At 37.2% G+C, this 18,320-nt stretch overlaps 1 long non-coding RNA gene across 1 annotated transcript; it reads left to right on the plus strand.

Moving 5' to 3' along the window:
* The first annotated feature begins 14,734 nt into the window (after window positions 1–14,734).
* Window positions 14,735–17,819, plus strand: LOC114661890 (uncharacterized). Its single transcript, XR_007934123.1, has 3 exons — window positions 14,735–15,968; window positions 16,168–17,240; window positions 17,337–17,819. It is a non-coding gene; the product is annotated as an uncharacterized LOC114661890 (long non-coding RNA).
* The last annotated feature ends 501 nt before the right edge of the window (window positions 17,820–18,320 follow it).

Here is an 18,320-nt window from a genome sequence, read left to right on the forward strand (position 1 = left end):
TAGACTTAAGTATTTTGTCCTACATATATTTTATTTGATAGGATACATGCTAGAAAAAGGATGTTATACTGTAATTTCAGTTGTACCAAAATCCCATTTTCAAAAATTCTCTTCCTAATCTCTACCCAGTAGTAGAAAGTTATTTATCACTCTAAATTTAATTGGTGACTTAGTCAAGGCAACTTAGAAGATTTGCTACAATTTTTTATATACATTTTTTTTACCAGAACCACTCACTAACAGTACAATCTCCACATAACCCTGTTAATTAGCAAAGAATTCTTGTTAAAACCCTAATAGACCATTAAGGGATTTTCAAGTTACAAACATTACAGTTTGCAAAGGAGAGAACAATCCTTAAATAATCCTTAATTCTACAATTCTGTTCCAGCTTTACTTCTAATTGACAGCCAGGAAGATACAAAGAATCCATAGCACTATACTGTTGGAAAAATAAAACCGGCCGTGCTAATATTATAATATGAATTTTAGTAAATGTATACCTCACTTGCAGTTTCAAATGTTCAGCCAGATATGCTACTGTGGAATTGTCTGATGAGCTGATAATGGAAGTTCAAGTGCACAACACTGTTATGATTAGGGTTATTTTATACATTTCTCCAACCTCTGTAATTACTGGTCATCCATGTGAATGATGAATGGTGTAAAAGGGAGCTAATTACACTTAAAATTGCAGTTTGTAATTCAGACATTGTAATCGTGACTGTTGGTATTTATCCACGTTATTTGCCCAGGGAGATACAATATCATCCTTATTATATTCCTCCCTTCTCAAATGGGGACATAACAGCAACAGGAAATGATTCATTTTGTCATCAACACTTTAATGATGACTCACTCCAACCATTTAGCTAAATATAAAGTAATTTCAACAGTGTTACTTTGGAACAAACAATGACAAATTTCTATCAGTTTGTGACCAGTTCCACTCTAGGAAATAACAACCTGGACCTAATGTATTCAAATGTTAAAGATACCTTTACATGTAATCTGCTTGCTCATTTAGGCAAATCTGATTCATCTCATTCCCAGCTACAAGCCTGTTATTAGATGGCAACCTGTTGCCATCAAAATACTGTAGTGAGGAAATGGAGGCTGAAGGCTGAACTGACTCTGAATGACTGCTTCCAAATGACTGACAGGGAAATGATAAGCAAGTCACATAGGAACAGTATTGAGGGACTCTGTCACTGCTTCATAGACAATATTAACACAGTGGTACCCACAAAGACTGCTGCTTTCTAAACAACAAGTCCTGGATTACTAAGGAGCTGACAGATCCCCCGAATGAGAAAAAGAGTTCATTCAAATCTGGTGACAAAGAGGCTCTGAAAGATGTACAGCATGTGCTAAAGAAAAAGCTGAGTGAAGGAAAGAAACCTTACAAAGAAAAAAATATAAAACAAACTCACTCGGAATAACTTGAAGGATGTCTGAAATGGACTAGGCTTAATTGCTGGACTAAAACAATACAAGGCTCAGGTGCTAGAAGGGGATTTGGACAAAGCTAACACCCTGAACCAATTTTTAATAGATTTTCCCTCCCACAGCCACTTTCTTCCAATGACTAGTCTCCTACCACGTCAACTCTAATGGCCAGTGACAAGTCCACCTCTGAACATCAGTGTGGACTGTCCATAACTGAAGACCAAGTAAAGAGGTAAGTGAGGAAGTTACACACAGGAAAAGCTGATGGAGTCAGTCCTTGAGTTCTTAATGCCTGTGCTGACCAACTTCGTGATGTCCTCTGTCACCTGTTCAGTCTGTCACTAATGCTTCAGAAAGTGTTACTGCTGTAGAAACATTCTGCATTGTTCCTGTTCCATAAAAGACAGGCATCTCTTTACTTAATGACTACAGATTAGTGGCACTTCACATCATGAAGACTTTTGAGAGACTGGTTCTGAACTATATGAGTCCTCTTGTAGTAGACCACCTGGACCTACTGCAATTTGCCTATTAGACAAAGATTGGAGTGGAGGTGTGGTATAATATGGACCCACTGCTAAAAAAAAGTGTTTTAATAAAATAATCAATTAGCCAGCTCGTTCTCTGTGAGCGCACTCACACAGCTGCAGGGAGTTGGTGAAGTAATTGGGGGCGAGACACACCTGCATGTGAAGGTGCTGTCTTTCTCAATTGATTCATCCGCTTCCTGCGGTGTGCAAGTGAGACGCTGTACCCATGGAGCCTTAAGAACAAGTCAGCACAAGAGAAAGTGACAAGAGGAGAGAAACAGAATGAAACAAAAGAGGTTAGAAGGTAAGTGAGACGGAGAGAAAGGCAGGAGCGGGAGTCAGCCAGTGCTTACAGAGACAGAAGCAGGAGGATGGGAATGGTGCCCCAGGAAGTAGTGTGTGGCCATCGCTCAGGAGAGGGCACGGGAATCACGCCTGTTGAGCAACCAGGGAGCAGGAGTGATTGTCATACTTAGGAGTGTTTCTGCATGGACCCTAGAAAGGCAGCAGTGGGTGCGGGAGCAGCCCAGGAGGGATCCCCGAAGAAAGCCATGGATCAGGTGGATGGGATACTGGCCAAGATTGTTGGTGGATGTCTCTCCGTGCTGCAAGGTCTGAGTAGGATAATTTGGAGAGGCGTTGGTTTTTAAAGGGAAGCGCTGCGGATTGAGAATTTTAAAGAAGACTCCTGCCTGAATTTTAACCTCGTTTTAATGGATTTATTTATTTGAACATTTTAACCTCCAGTAACACTTGGGATGTTTTTATGGATTATTTATTTATTAACTTTTGAACACTGCACTTTTTTGAACACTTGTTTTTGTAGAGTTTTTAATAAAAGCACTTGCAGTTTTCACCATCTCCTTGCTTGGCGTGTTTTGACATTATCTGCCACGCTCATCTCAGTTACGGTACTGGCGGTATTGGGATCAAGTTGCTCCCATTATAGAAGGGGGAGAAAAGAGCTGACTCGCACTGTCACAGTAGGATGCAATTATCTATCTGCTCCACAAGACTTATTGTACCTGGACAAAGCTGGCAGCTCTGTGAGCAACTTCAATCTCATCCAGACCTCCCTGTTACCCTTGGGGTAAACTCAGAAATGTGCAGGTGGATGAGCCTATGGAGTCCTGGATAATGGACTATCTGTTGGGCACACTGCAGTTTGTAAAGACTCAAGGACTGTGTTTCTGATACGGATGTGAGCGACACTGGAGTACCACAAAGAACAGCTCTGCCTCCTTTTCTCTTTATTCTGTACACGGCATACTATAAATATAACACCAGGTCATGGTACTTGAAGAAATTCTCAGATGATTCTGCACATATGGGGTATATTGATAAAGGGAATGAGACAAAGTATAGGAGTCAGGTGTAGAACTTTGTTTCTTGGCGCAAAGAGAATTGTTCACATCTTAACATCAGAAAAGCCATGGAACTAGTTATTGACTTTCTGTGCACCAAAGAGCCTGTTTGTCCAGTCACTATTCCAGGAGAGGATGCAGAGGTAGTCCACTACTACAAGTACTTGGGGTTCCACATTAATGATAGGTTGGACTGGTCTCAGAACACAGAGGAGCTACATAAGAAATGGCAAAGCAGGCTGTTTTTCCTTAGGACACTGCGCTCCTTTCATGTGGGTGGTGACATCCTTCACATCTTCAAAATCTCTGTGATGGCCAGTGCGATTTTCTACATTCTGGTGTTCTGTGATGGTAACATCACTTAAACAGAGGCCCATGAATCATAAAGTTAATTAAAAGGGCAAGCTTAGTTATAGAACTCACTCTGAACCCTGTGGAGGCAGTAGCAAAGGAGAGAAGTAAAATAAAAATGAGTGCCATTATGAACAATGCTGCACATCCTCTTTCTGACACGCTAACACTGAGTAGTTTTAGCCAACGAATTATTCAGCATAAGTGTGCCAAGAAATGCTACTGCGGATCCTTTATAACAATAGAAGTGCACCTGTATAATGCCTGTGACTGTGACAGCCAAATCAGAACTTTTTTTTATAGTCACTCTGGTGTGTGTGTGCAGACCAAAGTTTATGTGTACTGTATATTTATTTATTTACATATCTACCTGTTTATGTATTCATTTAAAGAGCTTCTGTAAATTTTCTCTGGGGACAAATTATCTATCTATCTATCTATCATACTTGGTTATGTTGCAATGACGGATTTTACATAACTATTTACATTTACTTGTACTTATAATAATTAAAATAATTGAAATAAAAACTACCTAGTTTAATTTCAAAACATTACTAATGAAGATGAACACTCTTGCTGAAGCCTGTTCAATAAAGTATCTGCACTCTTACAGTCATTTGAATAGAAATTGCTTCTCCCTCAGTACACAGGTTTTGACATTGTCCAAAATAAGTCACATAATACAACTAAGTAGTTACAGTCACTAAATCCATGTGCCCTTGACCACTTTTAGATTTAGTTATTATTATGTCTAGCTGCAAGTAAAAGTCTCAGTCTATCTTGGTAAGTTGGAGCGTACTTTGTAACAATGTACTTCGAGAAGATCAACTGGATCAGGGCCATTATGCACATCATCAGTACTGTAGATCCCCCCCCCCCCTTACCCCAATACTGATTACTTTAAATTATATGTAGGCCTTGAATTCAATAGATTAATGATTTTTGTGGGATTCATATATCTCTCTTTTTCCAGATGTTTATTTAAACTCTAGGTTCTGTAATGGCCTTTCAATAATAAATTTAATAATCCCCAAATATTAGGATCTAAACAGTTCATATCTTTTGAATACTAAAACGTGTAGCTGTTTGTTTGCATACTTATGCATTACACATAACAAGCCTTCATGTTACTACTATTATGGCTGCACTACAGCCTCTTAATGTCATGGAGTACATTTTACTCTTATGGTTTTATTTTAATTGTAAATGCCCACAGGCATGCAGATTTTTTTCACCACATAATATTCTAATGTGTGAAATCCCAGGGGTTGAAACATTTAATTGTATTACCGGATCAGACATTAATATTTATAAAATAGTATGTTACACTCATTACAATGTTATCTTATAGTGATAGAGGTCAACAAAAAATTCAGCACTCGTGATGAAATTGCCACAATGTTATGGCAGAATCAATATTCTGATTTGCAAATTTTTAAATAAATAGAAATACAGATTGTATTTTTAAACTGCTATCATACCTAACAAACTTGCTGATCCAAAATAAAATGTCCCCATTTCTCTTGCATTTTTAAATGTTCAGTTAGATGTGCTGCTGTGGAATTGTCTGATGAGCTGATAATTGAAGTTCAACTGCACAACACTGTTATGATTACAATTATTTTATATTTTTCTCCTGGCTCTATACATTTTTCTGTATATCCTAATTAATTTTTCTTATATTTTCCATCACAGTGATTCTAAAAATACTGTTTTCTTAGTAAATATTTATTTTATACAAAAATGTAGTGTTTTGTTTCAAAATTTAATGGAACACCATTTTGTTTTTAATGGCAGCCACCATTTTGGGAGTCCAGTGTTAGAGGGCAACCAACAGGTTATGAAGGGGCATGCTGTCAGCAGTGCAACCATATTTAAGCAGTTGTTGCGGAAAACTCATTGTCCAAATTTGTAGATACTCTCTGAACTTAAGGTCCTGTTTTTCTGACCTTGATTTTTGTGCAACACTTCGTGTCTGATAAAAGATTAATCGTGCTTTTCTGGTTTTAACCTTAGTAGTCCCCTACTTAACATTTTCATCTTCAAATCTGATTTTTCACTGGTCTTGTGGCCTGCACTTTTTTATGTCCTAGAAGACAGAAAGACTCATGGTTTGAAACATGAAAACAATTTACAACAACTAATTAAAAAGCAACCTAAGAGAAATGTGAAACAACCTCAGCATCCATTCAACAGGATTATGCTACTCTAAAATAAAAAGTCTTCTAATAAGGCAACTGAAATGCGGAGACTGAAGGAGCTTTTCTAATATTGGTAGGTAAATCATTTTACAGTTTTGGCGTTCTATCGCTAAAGGCTTTTATTAAAAAACAGTGTTCACTATTGTAAACTCACTGTCACCATTTTGTTTCAGGAGAGCAGGTTAAATTTAGCCTGTGTTCCATTTTCCTAATCCTTATATGAAAAAAAGAAAATACTGTTACTGTTGGTCTTATCTATAAAGGTCTGTTATTTGTATATTATTTAATTTCTGCAGTACTTTAAATGTATATATGTATGCAGTATTATGAATCTCCTACATATATTAATAGAAATATATTATATATATATATATATTTTTTTTTTTTTTTTTTGCTGAATTTGCTGGCAAGACAAGTCAGCCTATTGGCTTACGAAATATATTTACCGTATTTTTCGCACCATAAGACGCACTTTTCTTTTCCCCAAAAGAAGGTTGGAAATGTCTGTGCGTCTTATGGAGCGAATATTGCGTCACAGACCATGATGTGTATTACCTGACAAAAGTCAACATCCAGGGGTAGAGGGCGACAAAACTCACTGTTACATTACAGGCATTCCCAATGTGCTTGGAGGAATGTTAGACTCATTGACTCGGCATCTAATCCTCGCGTGTGCGTGAGTTGCGAAATGTAAACAAATATAAGCCTAGGCAAGATGGCATCTACATCTTACGAGGGAGCGAAGCGAGTGCAGAAAACAAAATACTCAGCAGACGATGTTTTGCGCATTATCACTGAGTCGGACTCTGATTTTTCAGAATCTGATTTTGTTGAGAGTGATCAGGAGATCGAACAAGAGAGTGAGAAGCCGGCATCAGCTGATCGGACACCAGCCGATACCGCGCCAGCTGATCGGCTGCCAGCTGAACGCATTCGCGCAGCCGATGCACCTACGGCAAGGTTCGTGTGGGAGGAATACCTAGACATTGATCCGTGGGAGCCAAACTGGCTTGCTGTTGGACTCGACAGATTACCAGCCGCTGGACTACTTCAGGCTGTTCTTTCCTGAACCTGTCTTTCAGCAACTTTCAGACGAGACAAACAGGTATGCAGAGCAATTTTTTTAATCGAGGGCTGTGCTTGCACTGCATTCTCATTTTTCAAACTGGAAACCCACAACAAAACACAAGATGAAGGGCTTTGTGGCATTACAAATATAGATGGGACTAGACTGGCGATATAATTTCAGGGAGCATTGTTCCAAACGTGCTTTGTCCCCTGGTGGCTTTGGACAGGTTATGCCGCGTGATGATAGGTATGTGCTCCTGCCAAGTGATTGTGAGCAACTGATCTTAATAAATTCTGACACTAGCGATGAGGACTTCTTGGGGTTTCCATAAAACTAGAAGAGTGCTTGAACCTTAAAGTCTCCTTATTTGTTAATGACAGTGATGATGTTTCTTAATACCGCTGTTGAATTTACATGGTTGAAATATTATTCTGCTATATTTTATTAAACATATTAGTGCACCATTTGGTTCAGAATATTTTTTTTCTTGTTTTCCTCCTCTAAACCTAGGTGCGTCTAATGGTCAGGTGCGTCTTATGGTGCAAAAATACGGTAATTCTCTGTAATTTACTGGTATATTGCTAATACATTTTCTTCAGTTTGTTCCAAATGTAGCTGATAGTTGGTTAATCTTTACAAGCTGTGGCAATTTGTCTTCTTCAGCATGAACCTGTTTTTTTATACAAGTTTAGCATACATTAAACATCTGTTTGGCAGAGTGAAGAAATGATTTGTTTCAAGTTTTTGTTTTTGGAAATGTGAGGCGGCCAAACTGGTACAGTTGCTGAATACCAATGGTTTTCATTTTTTTATATTACAGAAAGTTTGAACATGTTTTCTACATTTTACCATTATAGTAACATTATGTTATTTGATTAGAGACAAATGTGGACTGTGTGGTGGAGCATTTCTTAGTGCTGTCATGTCAGAAACCAAGGAGACTGGATTGAAATCATGGCCAGGTCAGTGTCTATGTGGAGGCAGTATTATTTGCCTCACAGCTGTGACATTTTTCTATGAATACACTGGTTTTCCTTTGACCTCCAAATGTGATGCATCTTAAATGAACACTTTAACATAGCGTTGTATGTGAGTCAGTGTGTGTGGGTGTTTGAGTCAATGTACCTCAGAATAGATTGGCTCCTGCCTGTTGTAGGAATATTTAAATGAAATCATTTGTTGGTTGTAGGTTCACTATGAAATGAATAGGACAGGGTAAAGTTGTAAAGACATGACATACAGTATAATTAATCTCCCAATAGTATAGCGTTTTACAGATTTTCTAGACATTTAATGAATGTGTGAATCAGCTACAATTCATAATACCATTTATCAACAAAAAACAAATTTTAGTTTTATTTTTACTCTCAGTTGGTATTACATTTTGACACTAGTATGTCTGAATTGTCTGAATTGAAACAGAGATTGCAAAAATGGATAAAACAAAAATTATATAAACTGCACTGACTGAAATTTGGAGAGTGCACACCTGCTATAAATATTATTTTAATTATAACAAAAACTGATAGCTCTGATCGCTATCATGATTGTATTGATCAGTCCATAGGATGAAAAATTCTCAGCTTCAAGCAAGTAGTACAATTTGAGGCAGTGTCAGTTCCACATGCTCCAATTTAAACTTAAAACAAATCTTTTGGCCAGTACACTGTTGAATGAAAAAAAACAATTAGTTGGTAATGAAATTTTCTTTTACAAAATATAAGATGGCTTATCTGATGTTATATGCTCAGTAGCAAAGAAATGATTGGCCGTATGGTCCTAAAGATGCCATTGGTACATGGTATTGAAAATACAGAAACAAAAAGAACTGTAATGGGTATGTATTGCTATCATTACGTGGTATTTAATATGAAATCTGAAGTTAATTTTTCCAAATTTGCACATGAATTTGATGTCGGCACATTATTCGAACTGTGACATTACACCGAATGACTATGCCCACGTCTAACACAAATGGTAATTAAAACAATACTACACACTGAAACCAATCCAGGCCTGTTGTAACTGGTCTACAGATGTGCTACGCTTCCCTCCACAGCAATGTGTGCTTAATCTGACCTCTCTCTTTCTCCTGCTAAATCACAATACCAGGAACTTTTTGACTGCCCCTCTTGTATGTGAAAAATATGTTTTTTTAGCTGACATTTATCTTGAGAATACAAGAAGTATCTGTGAATTAATATTATTACGACGTAATAGAAAGTTTTGAGATTTTAAGGGTATTTTTTTAAATATGGCAAATGATTTTCATTTTATGGTTTTAGGTTGGCACCCAATGCTACACTGTAAAAAATTACAGTAAAAATACATTAAATTACCGTATATTTTTCACAGTAATAAACTGTAGTACAATTAATGGTATAAAAATGTATTTAAATAGAAAAATGTATGTATATTTACATTTAAGTAGTGCTTTAGCGGCCATTGTCAATTACAATACTGTATGTACTATTAAAGTTTTAATGTCCAGGTTTTCTTTAAAATTTATGAAGTACCTCATTTAGTTTTGTTGTAGGGCTATGTTTTTTTTTTTTTTTTTATACAAAATCCTAAATGTTATAGCTTCACCATATTTATTTAACAGATCCTTAATAAAACGATAACGTTAAATATTGTTGATTTTTTAGTTCTTTAAACTTAATCAATACTAAATCAGTTTAAGTAGCTTAGCCAAATACTGCCTTTAATGCTGAGGTATTGTTTTGCTACTTAGTAATCGAACATGCACTTTTAGTTTTTAATTATAGTTTTTTTTTACTGCTTTAATGATTTTTGTGTTCGGGTGATTGTCTCTTAGCTTCACACATTTTTGCTTTTTATTAGTGTGTAAAAAGTGGTCTTTTTTTAAACAAGATGACATTTAAAATTTATATACAGTAATCCCTCCTCCATCGCGGGGGTTGCGTTCCAGAGCCACCCGCGAAATAAGAAAATCCGCGAAGTAGAAACCATATGTTTATATGGTTATTTTTATATTGTCATGCTTGGGTCACAGATTTGCGAAGAAACACAGGAGGTTGTAGAGAGACAGGAACGTTATTCAAACACTGCAAACAAACATTTGTCTCTTTTTCAAAAGTTTAAACTGTGCTCCATGACAAGACAGAGATGACAGTTCTGTCTCACAATTAAAAGAATGCAAACATATCTTCCTCTTCAAAGGAAACAGAGAGGAAAGCAAACAAATCAATAGGGCTGTTTGGCTTAAGTATGCGAAGCACCGCCTGTACAAAGCTGTTGAAGGCGGCAGCTCACACCCCCTCCGTCAGGAGCAGAGAGAGAGAGAGAGAGAGAGAAACAAAGTCAAAAATCAATACGTGCCCTTTGAGCTTTTAAGTATGCGAAGCACCGTGCAGCATACTTAAAAGCTGCACACAGAAGGTAGCAACGTGAAGATAATCTTTCAGCATTTTTAGACGAGTGTCCGTATCGTCTAGGTGTGCAAACAGCCCCCCTGCTCACACCCCCTACGTCAGGATCACAGATAGTCAGCGCATGAGAGAGAGAAAGAAAAGTAAGTTGGGTAGCTTCTCAGCCATCTGCCAATAGCGTCCCTTGTATGAAATCAACTGGGCAAACCAACTGAGGAAGCATGTACCAAAAATTAAAAGACCCATTGTCCTCAGAAATCCGCGAACCAGCAAAAAATCTGCGATATATATTTAAATATGCTTACATATAAAATCCGCGATAGAGTGAAGCCGCGAAAGGCGAAGCGCGATATAGCGAGGGATCACTGTACATGTATTTTAATATACACGATTCAATTCATATTGTTCAACCAACAGTGACAAACTTTCAGCTTGAATATATTATGGTAAATAAATACATAAATAAACTACCAATTCAATTGCCTATGTATATTGACGTTTATCTGACTTCTGCTGGCATTTGGCAAAACCGAACATCCCCAAATGCATGAAGTGGGCCACAAAATTTCATGCTTCATTCTGTCACATACGCTATTTGTATTCACACATTCGCTGAAACTGTTATTTTCATTTATTACAGAAACCGCAATTGTCGAGAACTCAGCAGTATGAATTCAAGCAGTTACACTTTGCTGTTTGCTCGGCGCGTCATTGAATTATTCCTCCACAGCGCTCAGTAGCAGGTGTTTTAATACTTCCGCCTTATAATTGACTCCACTTTCCGACATGACAAGTGGCTACCTAATGTGATTGACACGTGTTCGTCATTTTCCCGTGATGCACGCTTCTCGTTGTCATTATGTCACGTGGTTGTTTAAGTAGTTGGCGTTCCAAACTTGTCGACGAGTTGGCGTATTACAGAAAAGTTATAAAGTGTCTTTAAAATAGGGAGCAGTTTAAATTACTTTACTTTTTGAGGACAATTGAAATTATTTATTTTTGTTGTGAAAAAACAAGTAAGTCCCCTTTATATGTTTTTTTTTTCTTTTGTTGAAACACTAAGATAAACGTTAGTTTATTTCGCCACCTACTCTTGAAACGATGTAAACGATATTCGTTTTAAAGTAAGATAGAAAAGCGAGACATTTTATATTTGTCATTGGATACTTTTGGTTAAAAAATCGTAATATGGTTATATAAACATTTAAGCGAAGCTAAATTGGTTACACGACGTTTACTGCCCTCGTGTTATAGAGTTTTTCAGAGCCGAAACAGATAGAAAGGCCTGGGGGGGAGCACGTGCTAAGCGGTTTTCAAACGCAAACGAGAAATTTGCGTTCTTTTACTGGTAACAGTACCAGCGTGTCAAACCCAGTTTGGTGCTTTTTCAGTGCTTTTTGGGCGCAAAAGTCGCATTTCTTGCTTATTGCGCACATTTCAATGAGTCTGCACTGATTTTCGTTTTTTGCAATGTTTATATGTACATTTTGTAAAGCAGTTTTCCCTACATTCAAGCCATATGCAGACCATTGTATGCTTCACAAAAGTGAAGCACATGCAACTTTTTCATGTGGCCTTGCATCTTGTAAACGTGAATTCATGAAATACAATGCGTTCAAAAGTCATGTCTACAGAAATCATGCAAACTATACACTCCCCAAATTACCTAGTGATCTGGGGTCATTTGTATGCACATCAGTGTTGTGCAAAAAGCAATGCAAAGATGAAAAGGATCTTTTTTTCCATCTTAGGTTACATTTGGCCAGGAGTGAAACTGTGACCTGCCCTTACAAAGGCTGCACAAAGAGTTTTAAGATTAAGTCTTCATTCACTGCACATATCTCAAGAAATCACAAGTCTAATTCTGGGAATCTTTGTTGTACCGCTGGTCAAAGTTCTTCCAGTATAGCATATGAAAGCAGCTTGACAGAAAACCCCACAGACGATGACATAGGTGATGGTGTGGAAAATCTAGAACAGTTATACTTAAGGAACCTGGCAATGTTTTACTTAAAATTGCAAGTTAAATATCTGGTACCATCTTCCACAGTCCAGAGAATTGTGGAAGAGATGGAAGACTTGAATGTCATGTCTCAGAAATATATAAAACAACAGTTAGAATTGGAATTGAAGAGCAAGTCATTAGTGTCACATGAAAATGTGTGTAGCATTATGAATATACTTCCCAAATGTGACTTGTTTTCTGCCTCAAATGCAACATCTTTAAGAAGTGTACACACAAGAAGTTTTTATCAATCGTGTTATAATTATATAAAACCTGAGACTGTTTATCTTGGCACTGATGAAAACCGAAATCAAAGATATTTACAGTATGTACCTCTAAAGTTAACATTATTAGGGCTTTTAAGCAATAAAGATGTACCCTAAGTTCTTGTTAATAAGCCGCGGCTTATCTAAGGAAAAAAGTTGTGAAAATGAAAAAATAGAATATCGGCTTATACATAAGTCCGGCTTATACATCCATCGCGGGGGTTGCGTTCCAGAGCCACCCGCGAAATAAGAATATCCGCGAAGTAGAAACCATATGTTTATATGGTTATTTTTATATTGTCATGCTTGGGTCACAGATTTGCGCAGAAACACAGGAGGTTGTAGAGAGACAGGAACGTTATTCAAACACTGCAAACAAACATTTGTCTCTTTTTCAAAAGTTTAAACTGTGCTCCATGACAAGACAGAGATGACAGTTCCGTCTCACAATTAAAAGAATGCAAACATATCTTCCTCTTCAAAGGAGTGAAGCAAACAAATCAATATGTCTGTTTGGCTTTTAAGTATGCGAAGCACCGCGGCACAAAGCTGTTGAAGGCGGCAGCTCACACCCCCTCCGTCAGGAGCAGACAAAGAGAGAGAGAGGGAGAGTTTGTTTTTCAGTCAAAAATCAATACGTGCCCTTCGAGCTTTTAAGTATGCGAAGCACTGTGCAGCATGTCTTTTCAGGAATCAGCTTTACAAAAGATAGCAACGTGAAGATAATCTTTCAGCATTTTTAGACGAGCGTCCGTATCGTCTAGGTGTGCAAACAGCCCCCCTGCTCAATCCCCATACGTCAGGATCACAGATAGTCAGCGCAAGAGAGAGAGAACAGTAAGCCGGGTAGCTTCTCAGCCATCTGCCAATAGCGTCCCTTGTATGAAATCAACTGGGCAAACCAACTGAGGAAGCATGTACCAGAAATTAAAAGACCCATTGTCCGCAGAAATCCGCGATATATATTTAAATATGCTTACATATAAAATCACAATTTAAATGACCGCTACGCGCTCGTGTTGACTCGGCGACGCCCAGAGCAGAAAGAACGCGCTCCGGCCGCTCCAACCGCGCCATGCGGGGAGTGAGAGAGACGGCAATATCTCACACTCTCTCCCCCCTTAAAGAAATTAAATGGGCGCGAGTGAGACCACTGACCTCCCTCCCTTCTATTAGTTATAGGTTATAGTACGTTCGGCTTATCCATGAGTTCGGCTTATCTATGATACGATTTTATTTTAAAAATTCGTATGATTTTTGGTCTCCGGCTAATACATGAGTCCGGCTTATAGACAAGAACTTAGGGTACTAAAAAAATGTACATGGAGGAGTGCTTTGGAACCACGGTCCAGTCTTCTTTCTGATATACATGATGGCTCCGTGTTTAGGTCAAATGTTCTGTTCAGCCAGTCTGCCTCTGCAATACAACTAATTCTGTTTCAAGATGCATTTGAGGTTGTCAATCGTCTTGGCTCAGCTATGAAAAAGTACAAAGTTCTGGCTGTTTATATGACTCTTGGATATTTTCAACCTCATCATCGTTGTAATACTGACAACATGCAGCTGGTGATGCTGTGCCATGAGAAAGATTTAAAACGATTTGGCCAGGAAAAGGTGTTCTCAAAATTAGTAGACGATATTAAGAACTTGGAGGAGTATGGTGTGGAAATTTCTGATTGCTTGTTAAAGGGCAGCCTGTTTTGCATTGTTGGTGATAATTTGGGATCTCACAGCTTTGGAGGATTTACTGAAAATTTCAGTAGCAGTGAGTATTGTGGTAGGTACTGCCTTGTAAAAAGAAATGTCTTTGTAAGAGATGATTGTGCTACGGGTCCTTTGCGTTCAGTGGTAGAGCACAGTGTAGCAGTTAACATGATGAGAGCTTCTGAGATTTCAGAAGTTGAAGGAATTAAGTTTAACTCATTGTTTAATGTGCTACATTTTTTTCATGTTTCTCAACCTGGTCTACCTCCATGCTTAGGTCATGATCTATTCGAAGGTGTAGTTTCCAGTGATTTGGCTCTGTGCCTGAAGTACTTTGTACATGCTAAAAAATGTTTTTTCTGTTTCTCAGTTAAATAGACGCATTGTGCAGTTTAAGTATGCTGGGTCAGATGCCAGTTCCGAGCCTTCGGAGTTTGGAGGGAAAAATGATAAACTTGGTGGACAGGAAGTACAAAACTGGAATTTGCTGAGACTGTTACCTGTGGTAGTAGGTGACAGAATATTAAACTACAGTGATTCGGTTTGGCAGCTTGTACTGCAGCTTAGAGAAATTGTAGCGTTAGTATGTGCACCACAGATATCTACTGCACAGGTTGCATACTTGGAAGTGATTATAATGGAATACCTTGAAATGAGAAAAGAGTTATTTCCTGAAAAGCCTCTGAAACCAAAGCACCATTACTTTAGGCATTATGCTGCTTTAATTCTTAAATTTGGTCCACTTATACACTTATGGACAATGAGATTTGAAAGTAAACATTCCTATTTTAAGAGGTGTGCCAGATGTTTTCAGAATTTCAAGAACATTTGTCAAAGCCTTGCTGAACATCATCAACTACTTCAAGCCTATCTTTTTTCTGGGACTTTCTTTTCTGCTGACTTAGAAATAAGGAAAAGTATTCCTTTTTGTGCCAATTTGTACAATGAAACTACTACTTAGATCACTGGGGGGCCTTGATTTTGATGAGACAGATACAGTTCTGTCAGAGGAGGTGCAATTTAAAGGTATATTATACAAAAAAGGATTTTTCTTGATTCTAAATAAAGATTCAGATTTGGAATTTGGTGAAATTGAGATAATGGTAATCAAGGATAGTAAAAACCTGCATTTTTTTTGTTAGAAAATATTATTCTGCATTTTTACCACATCTTGGTTTGTTTCAGATATACCAGGACGCTGAGTGTACACAGTCTGTCCCTTTTGAATGTCTTGGTGACTTTTATCCTTTGCCAGCTTACAGAAGTCATGGAACTTCCATCATTTGCCTGAAACACATGCCATTATCAGTTTAATTTTTTTATTTTAAATCACACGGGAGATGTACAATATATTGTTTATACTGTTTGTAAATATACTTTTTTTGACAGATTAGAAAACATACCTTTCTTTACAGTTACAAATATGGAACAGGACAGAAATTGCACTCAGTTGTATGCTTTCATCAGATCAGTTTTCCCTAATTTGAACAATGAAGATTTGAAAGTTATTGTAGAGAAGATTCAGGATTTGGGAGTATACCACACGGAAGATGTCAAGTACAAAAAAGAGGAAGAACTACTTGGTGTTCTGAAACCAGTTCAAGCATGGAAATTGATTTCTAGCAATTTAGTCACAAGTGAGTATCATTCATTGTTTGTGGTAGATTCTGTTCTTGGGCATCTTTGTTGGGGAAATTCTTCATCAATATATTGCATTAACCTGAGCCAGTATCTAATATATTTTACCAAAATTAGAAAAAATGTTACTCTTTTTTAATAATTGTAAATGCCTTTAATGGCCATGCCAGTTATTTTTTTTCTTTCATTTTTTTTAAGGTGAATATTTTAATCCCAATCCCTGTGGTTATTCACCCCCTGTCACTGAAATGTCTCCGTCTAGTTCGTGTTGTTCAAACATTAGTGGAGGTGGAGTAGACTCTGGTACCATTAGTAACAGCTGGATAAATGACTTTTGCATACCGTGGACAAAACTGCCATCTGATTTAATGGGATATTTGGAAAGAGGAGAGAGACTGCCTCCAAAAAGGTGAAGAGAACTGATTAGAATTGTGATAAATGAAGTAATGGCAGTGTGTAAGATGCCATTGAAAAGACACTTAATACACATAGCGGCAAAGATGGTTAATAAATACCCAAGGTCATTAAAGGATGTGATTGAAGGAGAAATTATTGGTAGTGGATATGACTCCTTACTAAAACAGCTTCATGCAAGAGCAGAAAATGTTAAACGGGATGACCACGCAAAAAGTAAAAGGAAGAAAGCAACATCCAGTGGAAGTGATACTGATGAAGTTTCACCACATCAGCATGCCTGCATACAAGACACGTATGGTTATGTGAATTGGTGTCCTGATCAGATGCCACTGGGAGAAACAGTAGAAACCCAAAAATGTCATAAGAGAGAACTGAAGAAACTGTTTCTTGAGGGAATTCAAGATTCATCAATTATATCCCTGAAAATGGTGGTAACATATTAATGTGCAGAGAAAGGATATAATTAACAATGTGGCAGTGGAAACGCTTAAAACAGAATGGCCTTTCCTTTTTGAGAAAATTGGTATTATAGTTCACTTTAAGCAATTAACTGGAATTCATTTAGAAGAAACAATGAGGGAATCCTTTTCAAGTAAAGGAAAGAGAGTACTGGCTTACATGAGAAGCCTTGGAAGTGATAAGACACAGAAAAGTTGTTGAAGTAAATGCCTTGTTGAAGACTGCTGAAAAAGCAACATGCAGCAAGCTACATGAGGTTCTGGGCACAGTCTTGCTCCTTTTTGCATACTTCAATGAAAACAAAAATCTGATGTTCTACCAAGTCAGTGACACATGCTTAGCAAATGAGGTATCTGTGTCTGCTCTTCCAGCATCACCGTGTATCATTTTTTGTGGTGAGTATATAAGATGCTGAACTTCTCTTTTATATATATTTTTCAACATAAAATGTTAAATATTAAAGTATTTTGTTCAATGATCATATTTTTCAGGAGACTCTCTGCTGACTGCAAGTTGCTTCATGTTAAGTGTTGATAAAAATGTTGTCAAAGAGAATATTCCAGTATTTTTAGAGGCCTTCGAGATGATGTTTGCTGCTTACTACATTTTCAATATTCAGTATCCATCTGATGTAGGATCAACACTAGAATTCATACAAAGGCAAGTTTTAGTAAAACTCTATAGGTAGCTTATGCATTTCAGTTGTTTAATGGCATTATTAATTACATATATGTGTTTGTGTGTATGTTTGTAGGTTTGTAATAGGTGGTCTGATATAATTGATATCATTGTATGTGGATGGTCAGTTTTCAGACATTGGCTGTACTGGAAAGTTACAAGCACCTTGTGGTGTGACCGATGCAGAAGCAATGTTCAAGAATTAACAACTGTACTGGTATCATGTGTCTTATTATATTTTCACTTTGACTGAATCTGCCATTAGTTCTAGATTCCCAAGTATAAAACATTGCAAATTTTTATGTTCACTTAAACAATAACTTTATTTATTTAACTTAGGTGTTTTACCAACATCAACCCAGAAAGAGGCACAAAAGTTCAGCGGAGCAAGTCAAAGAAACGGTATGCTGTAAACCCAAGAGTGCTCACCTTAATTTCTGCAATTGCAGATTTTGAATGGAGGCAATGATAACAAAAGTATTAACTGAAAAAGGCAAGTTTTTACAATATTTTAAATGCCCAGAGTATTATGATTAAAACAGATATTTTGAGAACATATCTGTGTCTTTATGCACTATTTACATGTTGCAATATTGCATGATTGTTTTATTTAATAATAAACTTTTACAAAGAGAGTTAACCTTTAAGGTATATTGTAGCTCATTTACCTTTCTCATCTGCTTTGCAGGTATTGATGACTTGAGCCTTGAAATTACACTACTTGAATGGTTGAAGTCAAGCCTGAAAGAGTTTACTACAGGTTCAAGGTTTCTGACTTTTAAAGAGACAGTAAGGGC

The sequence above is a fragment of the Erpetoichthys calabaricus genome, chromosome 2 (assembly GCF_900747795.2).
Source record: "Erpetoichthys calabaricus chromosome 2, fErpCal1.3, whole genome shotgun sequence".
Lineage (NCBI taxonomy): Eukaryota > Metazoa > Chordata > Cladistia > Polypteriformes > Polypteridae > Erpetoichthys > Erpetoichthys calabaricus.